Genomic DNA, 13,898 nt, shown 5'->3' with positions numbered 1-13,898 from the left:
TTACCTTTGGTCAAGTGTTTCTACCACCGAAAGTGTGCTTGGTTAACGAGTGATTGATCTAAGAGAGCCTATGATTTCATGTCGGGGAGCATTGGAGGTTCAGTGGGTGGATGATTATGCTAGTGTGAAATTGCTGTGAAAAGATGTACTTATCTCATAAATATGGTATACTTAATATTACTATAGTTTTGATACTTTATCATGATTATTTGTGGCAATAAGCATTTGATGAACTATATTGGTTACTGAAATGTTTATCTCACTCCTTGGTTGTATTTATAGGTGAGGGCTCCGGTAGGAACAAAGGGAAGGAAGGGGCATTTGAAGAGTGAAGAGCGTCGTTATATAGCTCTTCCCTTTCTTCTTTTTGGGTATTGTAACGAATATTGCTAATATATAATGAAAACTTAGGAACATGACATTAATTTGAATTTTACTTGTATGGATTTTTTATAAGTGTGCGTATCTTGGTCCAAGACTAATGTGATAGATTATGTATGTGTGTTGGGCCAAGTTACAATTACAAGTGATGAAATTGAAGTGAATTATATGTCTAAAATGACCAAGTTGATATATGTGCTAAATTCAAACCATCCCTTTGGTTATTGTCAAATAGGGGTTTGGTGGCCATTTTGAGCGTGACTACTTATTCGTGTGATATGAATAAATTGTCATATTGTGTGTGGTTCATTTAAGGTAGTCAAAGTGTTTATAGGGTTAATGACATTTGGTATTGTGAGTTAGACACCATTGTGTGTGTTTTGTTGTGAAAACAAGCCATTTTAGGTTCGGGTGTCAATCTTTTTAACAAATGATTGCTTGAGTAAGAAAAAGTGCCATTAGCTAGCGGGCTTAAAGAGCTTCATATGGACATTTGAATCACCCAAATCGAATGTCGCATGGCGAAATGGTGCGCTCTGAAAGTTTGGAGGGCTGTCATGACAGTAGGTGTGCACTGCGACGTATGGTTGTTGCGCCACGGTGCATTGGGCCTTTGAGGGACTCATCCCTCTATACCATCCATCGCGACAGACAGACCAAAATTTGTAGAAGAAGGGTGTTTTAGTGTAATTTTAAAGTGGTTTGTTTTCCATATTTTCGTATTTGCTCTTAATCAATTTTTAACCATAGTTTAAGCTTAAACAATATTTTAAAAAGGATTTTTTTGGAATCACAATGTTTTAAACTAATTATCTTTACACCCTTAGGTTGTGATAACTTCTTAATATGATTTTATTTAATCTTAATTATTACAACGATGTGTCAGTGTTGTTTTGGTAATGTTAAGGTGGACATTACAATCCTTATAGCCCAATATGCTATTTTTGGTCCAAACATTAATACACATTGATGATTTAGAATGTATATATAGTTAAATGAGAACAAATTAACTCTTAAATTAATTTAATTTTTATCAATCTAATCTTACATATTACACTTTGTTCTTTTATTTTAAAAAATTTGTGTTTGTTTTTTCTATCTAAATAATTACACTTTTTTTATTAATCTACATCACTATTATCAATATTCCCTTATCCATATCAATAAATATAACTATTTCATCTCCTTAAACAATAACAACCAAATCAACAATTAAAGCAAATAGAAGGGACTAAGATAAAAATTAAACTTGATAAACTAAATGTTTCATTATCCCTAAAATAAACAAAATAAAAATTATTTGGGAAGGGCTTTGGAAAACCCAAACTTTGCCCGTTTTATATTTTGAGCTCTTTTAAGACAATATTTTAATACTTGGACTTAGTAAATGATCTAAATCCACTCATTCAATGAGTGTTAGCTATTAAATTTTATCAATACTTAAAAAATACTAACACATATTTTTCTTTAAAAATTCAAAAAATTATTATGATTAGAATGCTCCTCATATGTGTTGCCACCAAAGTTTGAAATTCAATACTTTTTGATATGTACAAAGAAGATTACGGGATGCATTGGTGAAGAAACTACAGTAGATAATTTTGAGTCATGTTAAGAGAAGTAAACAAAGACTAAACAGAGCACTTATAGAAGTTGTTCACCAAAATATTTAATTAACAACATTTTTAAAAGTTTGGTAAATGATATAGCACAATGACGTTGTATAATCTATAAAGCTGACCCCACCTAATAGGATAAGGACTATTGTTATTGTTGTTGTACTTTCTAGGTATTATATAACAAAATTTCTAATGGTTGTTCAATTAAATCAGATGATTATAGTTGTGTTGTGGAAGAAGCTTGTTAAATGGGTGGATTTAAACCACTCAAAGTATCCAAAATCCACACCTTATCAGGGTTTTTTTTTTATTTCTTCTCTATAATGAAGTCAACATTTATATTCTAAATTAATGCGCCTTCATTCTATTCTTTTTTGTCTTTTATTCAAAAAAGGGATAATTAATTTCTTGTTACAAATTGAGTGTTTAAATTTTTGTTTGAGATAATAAAATTTTTAATTCATTAAATTTGTATTAATTATTAATTTGGGTTCTCAAGGTTTTTTTAATTAATTTGGTATTTTATGTTTTTTTTTTCATTTATCAATTTGATCCTCAAACCTAATTTTAATCAATGTGGTCTCTTAAATTTATCTTAATTGTTAATTTAGTTTTTATTATTAAGAGAAGGCAACACATTGTTAAAATCTATCGATATAAATCATGGAATATTGATACCGGCCATGAAAATTAATAAAAATAAATAAAATTATTTATGTAGTAAAAAACAAACTTAGAAAATTTAGAAAAAAACCAAAAGCTATTCAAGAAACTAGATTAATAAAATTTAAACTAATTTAAAATATAATTTGTTATCATTTAACTAGATATACATTTCAATGCTTTATTCATTAATTTAATTTGAGAGTCAACTTATGTTTTAAAACTTTATTGAAGACTAAAATAATAATTTAAAAAATGTAAGAAATTAAATTGATAAAAATTAAATTTAAGAGACTACTTAAAATAAATTTAAGATATTAAAAAGTTCATTCTCCCCTTTTTTTTCATTGATAATATTTCTATTAGACATCATTCATTGTTATGTTCCTACATTCAACTACTTCATTTCAACATTTTACTTTAAGCAAGCTAACCATGCCCAAAAATCTCTCCAAAGTCAAAACTACTAAAAAATAATAAAGAAACATGGTAAAAAAGAGAACCCATTAAAAAAAACATTATTTGAAATAGACACTCCAACGATGTAATCACAAGTAATCCACACATTGAAAATAATTAATGAAACTCCAACATATAAGTAAAGTTAAGGGTGTACACGAGTAGGTATGGGTGGCCTTACTTGTTTCCCACCTATTTATGGCCAAATGAGTGGCCAACCTCCTGTACCCGCACATATCCTTTTTGCACCCGTTTATAGGTAGATTTGGACCACCCGTTTAGCCTACAGTGTAATATCTTATAGCACGTTGTAATATCTCTTTATCTAATCACAATTAAAACCATAAATCAAGATAATTAAGGGATTAATTCATAAAGAGATTACCAAGTTTATAATTTAAAATAATGAGATTCTAAGTTTTTATAGTTTAAAATAAGTCAAAACCATTTATTAGACCTTTAATTAGAGTAAAATAAATTTATAAAAGTATGGGATACCTTAGAGAAGTGAAATGAATTAAAAACAATTGAAAAATCCCAAGTTGTTGAAAAAAAATATTGGGTTGCAGGTTGTGCATCATGCATCGCGGCTTGTCACTCTTGTGCCATGCGCCATAGCATAGGCGCCATGTGTCTCGGCGTGTTGCACACTCATGATAGCAATTTTGCTGTCATTTGATAGTAGATTCGAGTTCGGCTTGCCCTATTTTTTTGTTCGATGTTCGAATGAAATATTCTAGATGTTTATGAAAAGCTCTTTTTATAAACTAGCTAATAGCACAGGTTTTACTATCAAATTAATTCATACAAGGAAGTTGAACACTCAAACATATTTTCACAACTTTTCTTAACTTTTGCAACAAAAAAGTGTCTAAAACCCTATGCAAATGCTAAAAGCTATTCCTAACACTCAGACTATATTCACTAGACCTAAAACTATTTATACAACATACTACATGTACATATACATTACTATATCAAATTTTCACTCCTCAACCCCTTTAATACTAAAAACAAAAGGAGGTTTTAGCATTACATTTCAATATGATGTTCATTATTATAATCAAATGAACACTCGTACACTCACATTAGTATTTTGGCTTTATAATACACTTGAACAACATTCAAACAACAATTCAAGGCTCAAAATACATTCCAAAAATCATAAATATCAAGAGTGCAAGTATATACAAAATATAAACCTAATTGGCAATATATCAATTATTACACATAGATAAATGTGGTCAAAAGGAGATACAGTAGGAATCCTATATTCCTAAGCTTTTCTAGCTTTTTCCCTTTTTACACCAGAGCTAGAGCTTGTAAGTAGGAATCCTATATTCCTAAGCTTTTCTAGCTTTTTCCCTTTTTACACCAGAGCTAGAGCTTGTAAAATGTTAAAATAGAGGGATGAGTCTAACCACTCAGTAATCAAGGTAAGCCTACCTATGTAGTTGCATGTCAATTGAATAGACACATAAAATTGGAGTTGATTTTCTTAAAATATACACCAACACATGTAACACAAATTATTATTTCTCAATTAACTCGTTTTGATAATTTTCATCTCAATCACACGATATATTACTACAAGACACACAGAAAGTGATAATGACCTAATTTATTAACATGACTTGCCACAAATTTAAACAAATATGTGACACGTCAGATAAATACATATGCATGATCAAACCATCTTTATACTCTCCTTATTTTCTTTGATTAAAACCATGGGCTATAACATCGAATAGAGCTTCATCCATGTGAATAGACTACCTAATCTTACCAATTGTAAAGTATGACCCAGCCAAAAATCACATAACTCACTCTCACATCATGATTTTTCCCACTCTCGAATCTTTAGGGTATCGTATACCCTAAGTTAGCCTCCTTAATAAAATAGTAAAGATAGTTAGGTTTTAGTCCCTCAATAAACTATAGGATAATCCCTTAACAAACTATAATACAAGGTTGTACCCTCATGCATCGAAAGGAAGCTGAAAATACCATATAGGCAAACTCTCGCTAATTGATTATGCAATGTACGGTGCCAACTTATTTTTCACAATTTCATTTTCAAAATCAACATATGGGGCGCATGACCATGCACTACATAAGTAAGCATCAAATTTTATTTTCACATATATCACATATATTCACTACTTTCAAACTCAACATAATCATCCATATTCAATTATGCTTAATCATTAATCAAAATCTTCATGCCAATCATTAATTCCACATTTTAATACAATTATAGTTTAAAATACATTTTAAATTCACCTTCGCATTTTGATTCAAATCGAAGTGAATGAACCATCACATGTTACATAGCGTGCTATCACATCAATACAATCAATCATTCCCATACACAAACCTATTTTCATATTAACGTATAATTAATAAACAATTACCTAAAGTAGAGTTCCCCCAATTACCTCAAACTTTTAAGAGGTAAAAAGGTTTACCCCTCAATAATTAGCTTCTAAACTTGATTTCTCAAGCTAAAACGGTGCCCAATTGCTTAATATATAATTAATCAATTCTAAACTCATCAATATATTCAAGAACACAATTTTAACTCTCATACTTTCACTTCTCTAACACTTGACCTCCTTACTTCTCACCCTTGAATTTACCCATTGAGTTTATTATCTATCTTTAGTTTTCAATATCATTGATAAGCTATTGAACTTTCATTAATAGTATTACAACTCTTCCAACAACCATCATTAATACCATTTTTCAACAACCTTTAAAACCATTAATATTAAATTTAAATATTCTAAACAACTCTCACTAACTCCATTTGAGTCAATGGATTTTGATCCATAACTTATATGGACTCAAAATCATCTCCCCTTATCAAACCCTAATAAAAAACTTCAAGAAAATGGAAGAGACAAGGAAATTAGGGCTTGAGGAACTTACCTCAAGTGATTACTAGCTCCAAAATGCTTTAAAACCACTAATATAGCAAACCCTAGTAGAGCTTCGTCGAGCTCCTTCATTTTCCTCTTCTCCCTCTTCTAATTTCTGCATCAATTCGTGACTAGTATATCAGAGAATTTGGTTATATGCTATGGCATATGCAGCACACATATAGCATAGAGAGGCCTTTTTGTTGATTGTCATCTATGCACAGTGGCAGACATGTTGCATGTAGTGGCATGTGGTATAGAGACACTTTGTGTTTTCTCCTCCTTTTAATGTCTTGGTGGTCTAACTTCACTTCGAACCCATAATTAGGGTTAAAAACACAATCGAATATATTTATTAGACCTTTTTGGCCACACACACTAACAAATCACTCATTCATCATAATTAAACTTGATTAATTTGTTAGTAATCCAAGGATTAAAATTTGAAATGTTACATGCAGTACCCACTTTCTTTTAAAAAAATTCAGTTAGAACATATGCTTTTCATTCCATTCTAATTTAACATAAGTAGCATCATTTTAGAAGTTAAAATCTTTGAATAATATAAGGATAGATATTTCAACAGTAAATAAACAAGGATCAATAATTTTGATTTCCAAAGTTATAATCTTGTATATCCATTTATGACTCATTGATTAACCAGGCTTTCATGAGAAAAGGGGGAGAAAACAATTTCAGCACAAGTTATTTTTTTTAAGTGTATGACAATAAAATTTAATTTTAGTTACAACAAATAACAATCATAAAAAGGCCCACCATATTAGCCATTATAAAAAGCAAATTTAACCCTGGTTAGACACAGAGAAACTAAGCAACAGATGTATAAATATTTTTAAAGTTCACAACTCTGGCGTTCTACAAAAGACCAAAGCTAATTGTATTGAATTTGGTCATGCTTCGAATTAGTTTAAAATGCCAACTAGACATTGTCTATGATTAGTAAGAAACAACAAGCTCTGAAACTAAAATGTGAAAATGTGATCTTTGGTCCAATCATATCAAATGTATTCATACTTTGAATCTGGTCTCTCTTAATCTCTTATAAACCATCCTTTTGTAATCATAATAAGTAATATATGATAAAACTTAAAACAGTAGAAGAGGGAGGGAGTAAGAGCAATAACTAGAGATTTTGAGATGAGAAGAAGGTAGGTTGGTGTGACAGTAGAGTTATGGAGGTGGAGGGAGCTAGCTAGGAGCTGTTTAACTGCATGCAATTGCAACAATGCATGTCTGCTACAATTGAGGTCGACAACAAAGGTGGAGCGTGCAAAAAGGCGAACAATGAAGCTGAAGCTGAAAAAAATAATGGGTGAATAGGGGAATCGGGATAGAATTTGGTCTCTTAGATTCACTGTCTCACTTGACTTGGGAGAAATTGAACATTAAGCAAAGTGAAAGCTGAAGGTGAAAGGGCAACTAGCAAGAGGTAAAGGTGAACGAATGAGAAGCCAAATAGAGGAGGTTTAAGAATTCAGGCAGCTTAGCTCCTCACTCCTCAAGTTCAGGGATAGTTGATAAATTAGGGCATGGGATGACGAGACACAGTCACAACTCACATGGGTTTCACACTTTAGGTTTGGGACTTTAAATTTTTTCTTCCAAATATCCCTTAATGACAACCCATTATACCCGGGACCACTTTGGAAACTTGAAAAGGCTATTGTTTTAAAATAAAAAGTACGAGCAACCCAAGGCCATACCCCTCCCCCCTCTAGTGGGTTTGTTCACATGGATATATGGCAAATTGACTTTCATGCTATATAAAAAAAATTTATTTGCCACAATACTACACTTTCAATAATATTTACCTAGATACTACAAATTTAAAAGTTGGCATGATTAGCACCGAGTTTCAATTTTTAACGTACATATAATATCAAGCCAAGTTCTATTTAACATAAAAAAAAATATCTGTCCCATCATCTCTCTCTTCAGCCAATTTTTTTTATCAGATATAGAACTTGGCTTCTATCAAGCCAAGTTCTATTTAATTTAAAAAAAATTAAATATATATCTCATCAACTCTCTCTTCAGCCAAGTTGTAATCAATTATTTAGGCAAAATCTAAATTATACAATCATTATTCCAACATTATTAACTTCATTAAAAACTAAATAATAAATTGAAGTCTCTAAAAACTCAAACTACATCAAACCTTAGGTTTTTTATCATCAAGAAATCAAAAACCAAAGAAAGTATGTGATTAAGAAAATATTTAGAACACTTATATAGTTTGAAAACATTTGAGATCATACTCAATGTATCTATTATGGAACCCCATCTTTAAAATTTTGCTCACCGTGCACTGAGTGAGAGGAAGACAAAAAGAAAGAAAGAGGAAGTGATGCGTGCAGAAGAACAAATGATATTGAAAATAATAAAATAAGTTAGTTGGCTTCACATTTCGATATCCATTCTCTCTTTCCTCTTTTTTTTTAAAAAAATCTTCTTTGTTCTTTTCTTTTCAAAAATTAATAATCTATAAACCCTCCCCCCATACACATATTATGTAATTTTTATAGTACTTTCTTAACATCTAAAAAATTAAACTCTACTAGTGTATTTTAATAAACACAATTTCTTTAATATTTATATGATTATAAATTTTTTATTTAGATTTGAAGAGTAAAAATAGAGATGTTATAATAACTTTGTGTCATTCATAACATCCTGATTGACAATTTTAGAGATCCATGGTAATTTAGTATCACTCATGGTATAACCTAAAATATATTAGCAATTTTATTATTTTTACTTATGATGACTTAGCATCACTCAGAATATCTCATTTAATGATTTTAGAGATTTATGGTGATTTGTTCGATTAATCCAAGCGTCTAATGTTGTATTAGATATTAACATTGCAATTTCAATTGATTAGGGACTTTAATTGATTATTTAGTCTTTAACGGAGTTAATAATATTAGAATAATGATTGTATAATTTAGATTTTGCCTAGATAATTGATTAGAACTTGGCTGAAAAGAGAGGAGATGAGATATGTATTTAATTTTTTTAAAATTAAATAGAACTTGGTCTGACAAAAAAAAATTGACTAAAGATAGAGATGATGAGACAAATATTTTTTTTATATTAAATAAAATTTGACTGGATAGAAGCTAAGTTTTATGTACGTTTTTGACAAATAAATTTTTGAAACTCGATACTAATCAGGCCAACTTTTAAATTTATAGTATCTAGGTAAATATTATTAAAAGTGTAGTATTGTGGAAAATAAATTTTTTTTTTTTTAGTATGAAAGTCAATTTGGCTGGATATATATACTCACCCGTGAGAACGGGTCGGGCAGGTTCACAGATAAAATACACACCCCTAGGTAAAGGATTAAAAGAAGCAATTTACATATAGAGTAGTTAGGGTCCGTTTGGATTTCAGTTGTGTATAATAGATTATGAAAATAATTGAGTAAGTGGTAGATTTTAATCATAATTGATTATATTATAACGTAATTTGTTTGGATATTATTTTTTTAAAATTGATTTTAACTTAATATATGTTAACAACTTTTTTAAAGATTTAAAATTTGAATTTTACTAAGAAAAAAAAAGAGAAGAGAAGGGAGTTTGATTTTTTTTTTTATAAAATTTTGTGCTTTTTTATAATTTTTTTGGACCTTTTTATGTAATTTCTCCAGTTTTTTTTTATCAGCGTTTCTGGAAAAGCTCAAAATATTAGCTTTTGAAAAAAAATCGATTTTAAGGGTTGGAATCGATTTTTTGCTTTTCCAAATGTTTGGCTAATAAACTAAATAATCGATTTTTTTGAGAATAAAATCGATTAAAAACGTATCCAAACGGGCACTTAATCATTAAGATACTGAGACTCTATATATTATTATTATCAACGTGATGAGGCAAATATTTAAAATATTGACGTGGTTTCTAGAGTTGTAAAATGAAAAGACAAGTTTTGAGAAAAAAGTGAAAATGCAAAAAAATGAAAACTAATTTTTTATTAGCAGTGGGTTATATAAATAAATAGAAAAGACTAAAGAGTGAGCCTGACTTTAATTAATAATGATGTATAAATTACCGTATCACCATAAAGACACTAAATAATAATAATAATAGAAAAAGCATGCTTATTTGCTAGATATGGATTAACAGGAATCACGTGCACTAAAAAAACAAATTGAGTTTGGCCAGAAAAAAAAAAAAAAATTGACCATGATCGTTTTTACTGGGGGAAATGACACGGTTCTTCTTTGGATAACTTCTTTAATTAATTTTAGAGGTTAAAATTATAGTTTTATAAAAATATATCCAAATACTGTTATTACATATTAAAATAAATTATATACTTTAAACCATATTTTTTTTAAAATATCAAAACACTCATTATATATGTCAAAATTAATTTTAAATCTAAAATTATATTTTTCTTTAAAATATTGAAACACTTTTATATTTGTCAAATTTAATTATAAAGCTAAAAATATAGTTTATATGATTTTTGAATAAATTTTTTTAAAAATATAACTGAAAATATGAATTTAAAAGTAGGTAATAATAATTTATAAAATAATATAGTTTTGAGTTTATAAATAATTTTGTCATTTATGGAGGTGTTTGAATATTTTTTTTAAATTATAATTTTAAGTTTATAATTAATTTTAATATATAATATAAATGATTAGATATATTTTTACAAAATTATGATTTTACTTAATTTTTAATTTTGCTTTTTATATTAATTAACCAATCATCAATGTATCCCTTCATTCTCCTCCTGTCAAGCTACAAACAGTGTCGGCTTCAGACTCATTTTACTGCTATTGTGAACAGTGCTGGCTCGATTTCCTCGAACAGCTCAATTTAAGCTTCTTCCTCCAAATTAACAGCCCATCTCACGATTACCCCTCAAAAAATTGACATATCCACCGAATACCCATTGGTTAATAGTAGGAATCATGAGTTTTGCCCACTTGCCCATTAGTTAAAAGGGTTAGTTTTTACTTTTCTGTAGGTCTATACATCAGACTATTCAGTCTAAATTTAGGAGTCCTAGCTATTCTCCTCGCGAGATCAGAGCACGTTTGAGTTGCCTTAGCATCTCCAGGTTGCCTGAGATCGTTTAATTCATAGGTTAGAAGCTCCATTTATTAATTCATGGATCAGAGCACGTTTGAGTTGCCTTAGAATCTCCATTTCTGCCCTAGATCAAGGTATCCTATCCTTTATGCTATGTCATTTATTTCGGTCTTGATGAGAATAGTGTTTCTCTGTGGCTTTGAAACGCACGGTGTGAACGAATATCTTCGCTTCACTGTCACCAATAGACCAACTCTGTCGCTTGAATTCAACGAGAGGTAACGTTCGTTCCATTTGCACTCACTGTGCTGACGGAGAAGAGGGAGGAGTACAGGGTTTGTTTATGCTATTTCTCTGTCTCTTTGGTTTACAAGTGCCCTAAATCACTGACTTATTCCATGTGCTTTTGCATCCCGAGGTCTGTTCTTTAGATATCAACAATGTCCCGACTTGTGCTTCCGTCCATTTATGCTTCATCTTCCTGTAATTGGTGATTTCAAGTTAGTGGTGATTTTACATCTATTTAATAATTTATTTTTGTACTTTTTTAGATTGTTGAAGGGCTCCTTTTGATTTAAATGGCTTTCCTTTCATGCTTTTCTAGAATTTGATGTTAATGCAGAGGGAGCAACCATAGGTGTATTCCAGCAAGGGAAATGAATCCTATAATGTTGTGTTGCTTTGATTCTGCTATAACTTCTAACTCCGATTGTATTCCCATTCTATTTGGTCCATGGATCCTGTATTTGATGTTACTACTGAGGAAACGACTGCTATGCAGCGTGTCTTTGGCTGATCATGATTTCAGTAGCTGACTCTTGCTCCTTCATTGCTCACCCTCCTATCCCTGCATTCTGCAGATCTTCCAATTCAAAACCTCACCGCTTTTCTCCCAACATTTCTTGATCCTGGGCTCTTTCTCTTCCCTTTGGTACTGCTCCTTTTCATATGCCTTTTTTATTATATCATCTGCTTTTCCTTTCTTCTCTACAAACCCCTAAATTTGTAATTTCTTCTCTGACAACACAAGTGAGAAAATAACCCATAGTTTTATTTAATATGACAATAAAGAAAAACCAACTTGAATATCTGGAGAACTTGTATCAGTTAACATAAAAGAACTACATTTCTATATGTTGTTAACTTTATTTATTATTCCCCCACTCTTTTTTTCAACTTTGAAAATCTTGAAAACCAAAACAAAGCTATCTACTGCCTTATTGCAACACTATCTTTTTGTTTGTACTGGGTTGTAGTTGGATGGGTTTTGGCAAGAAGAAAGCGTGTCAATTCTTCTTTAAATATGCTCATTCAAATATTTCTTGAAAATATTAAGCAGACCACAACCATTATTATGATATATTAGTATAGTAAGTGGTTTTTGCATCAGTAAACGTGTTTAGAGCCAATTTTTTGGTACTTCTTATAACAGCTCACTTCTTCATTGTTTCTATTGTTCATTTCTTATTTAATGAAAATACTTCCTATAATGTTTGTATAGATGATTGTGCCAGATGATTTAGATTATTATTTACAATCTAATCTTAATTTAAATCCTATTACCTATAGATTATTTTTATTTTTTTTACCTTAAGGTGATATGCTAGCTTAGAATAACTATCTAAATTATACCCAGGAAAAGTTAATACTCATCCTTCACGTTACGTGCTACTTTTCAAATTTGACTGTTCTCATGAGATGGTCTTCTCTCTGTCTTTTTGTTTAGGCTCAGGGTTGAATGTATTTTGTCCATGTATTTAAGTTGGTTTTTGTTGCAATAATGTTGCAATACCAACTTTCATGAAGAAACAGATCTTTTATGTTTCTTTTCAGTTTGACCCCAGTCCTCATATTATATATATATATGTATATGTCGTAAATGCTTTTCATTGGTTTTTAGGTAATTGTTCATGATTGTGTGAAATGTAGACACTGTTTGGAAGAATTTGTTTGAAATGGTACCGCCTTTATCTGCCCCTCTCTCCTTTTGTTAGCTTAGCTCTTGGCTCAAGGTGTCCGGGTACTATAGTAGATAAAACAACCAATGTTATTAGCCTACCGGATGAAAATTGTGATCGGAAAATAAATATGTTATCTACATTAAAAATCCATTCTATAACCATATTTATTTTACATATTTTTTGTTTATTCCCTTTATCTGGTTGTTGCTGATAGATGCTTCAGAGGCTATTGGAATTATGCATCGTGCCCGTAGCTAGCTGTGCCCAAGATGGAGATGGTTTAGCTATGCCAAGTAGATTTTAGTCTGGTATAATGGCCTATGAAAATAATTAATTAATATAATTAATTTTAATTATAATTGATTATATTATAATATAATATGTTTGGATATTATTTTTTTAAAATTAATTTTAACATAATTAAAAATATTTGGATAATTTAATCAGAATCAATTTTAGCTATACAAATTATTAAAAAAAATTACTTTTTAAAATTAAATTATTGATACATTTGTATTTAATATTATTAAATTTTATTTAAGAAGAAAATATATTATTTAAATTATATATCTGATTAATTATAAAAATTTAAATTATATTAATATTAACATTTTATGGATGATAGTAGGGATGAATATCCATCAATGTGATGGCTTTTCTCATGCTCTATTTGATCTTTCCTTTCATGAAGCATAAAATTAGAATCAGGCAGGTGAAAGACTAATAAATGATTAATATTCTAATCGTATAATTGAATTCTTAAGGACCTGTTTGGATACTCTTTTAGAATCAATTCTAGGTTCAAAACCATGGTTTTGA

The sequence above is a fragment of the Prosopis cineraria genome, unplaced genomic scaffold, assembly GCF_029017545.1.
Source record: "Prosopis cineraria cultivar Desert tree isolate PC_DT_omini unplaced genomic scaffold, ASM2901754v1 PC14, whole genome shotgun sequence".
In the NCBI taxonomy this organism is placed as follows: domain Eukaryota; kingdom Viridiplantae; phylum Streptophyta; class Magnoliopsida; order Fabales; family Fabaceae; genus Prosopis; species Prosopis cineraria.
The sequence above is the reverse complement of the archived record's forward strand: the minus strand, read 5'-3'. Positions refer to the sequence as shown.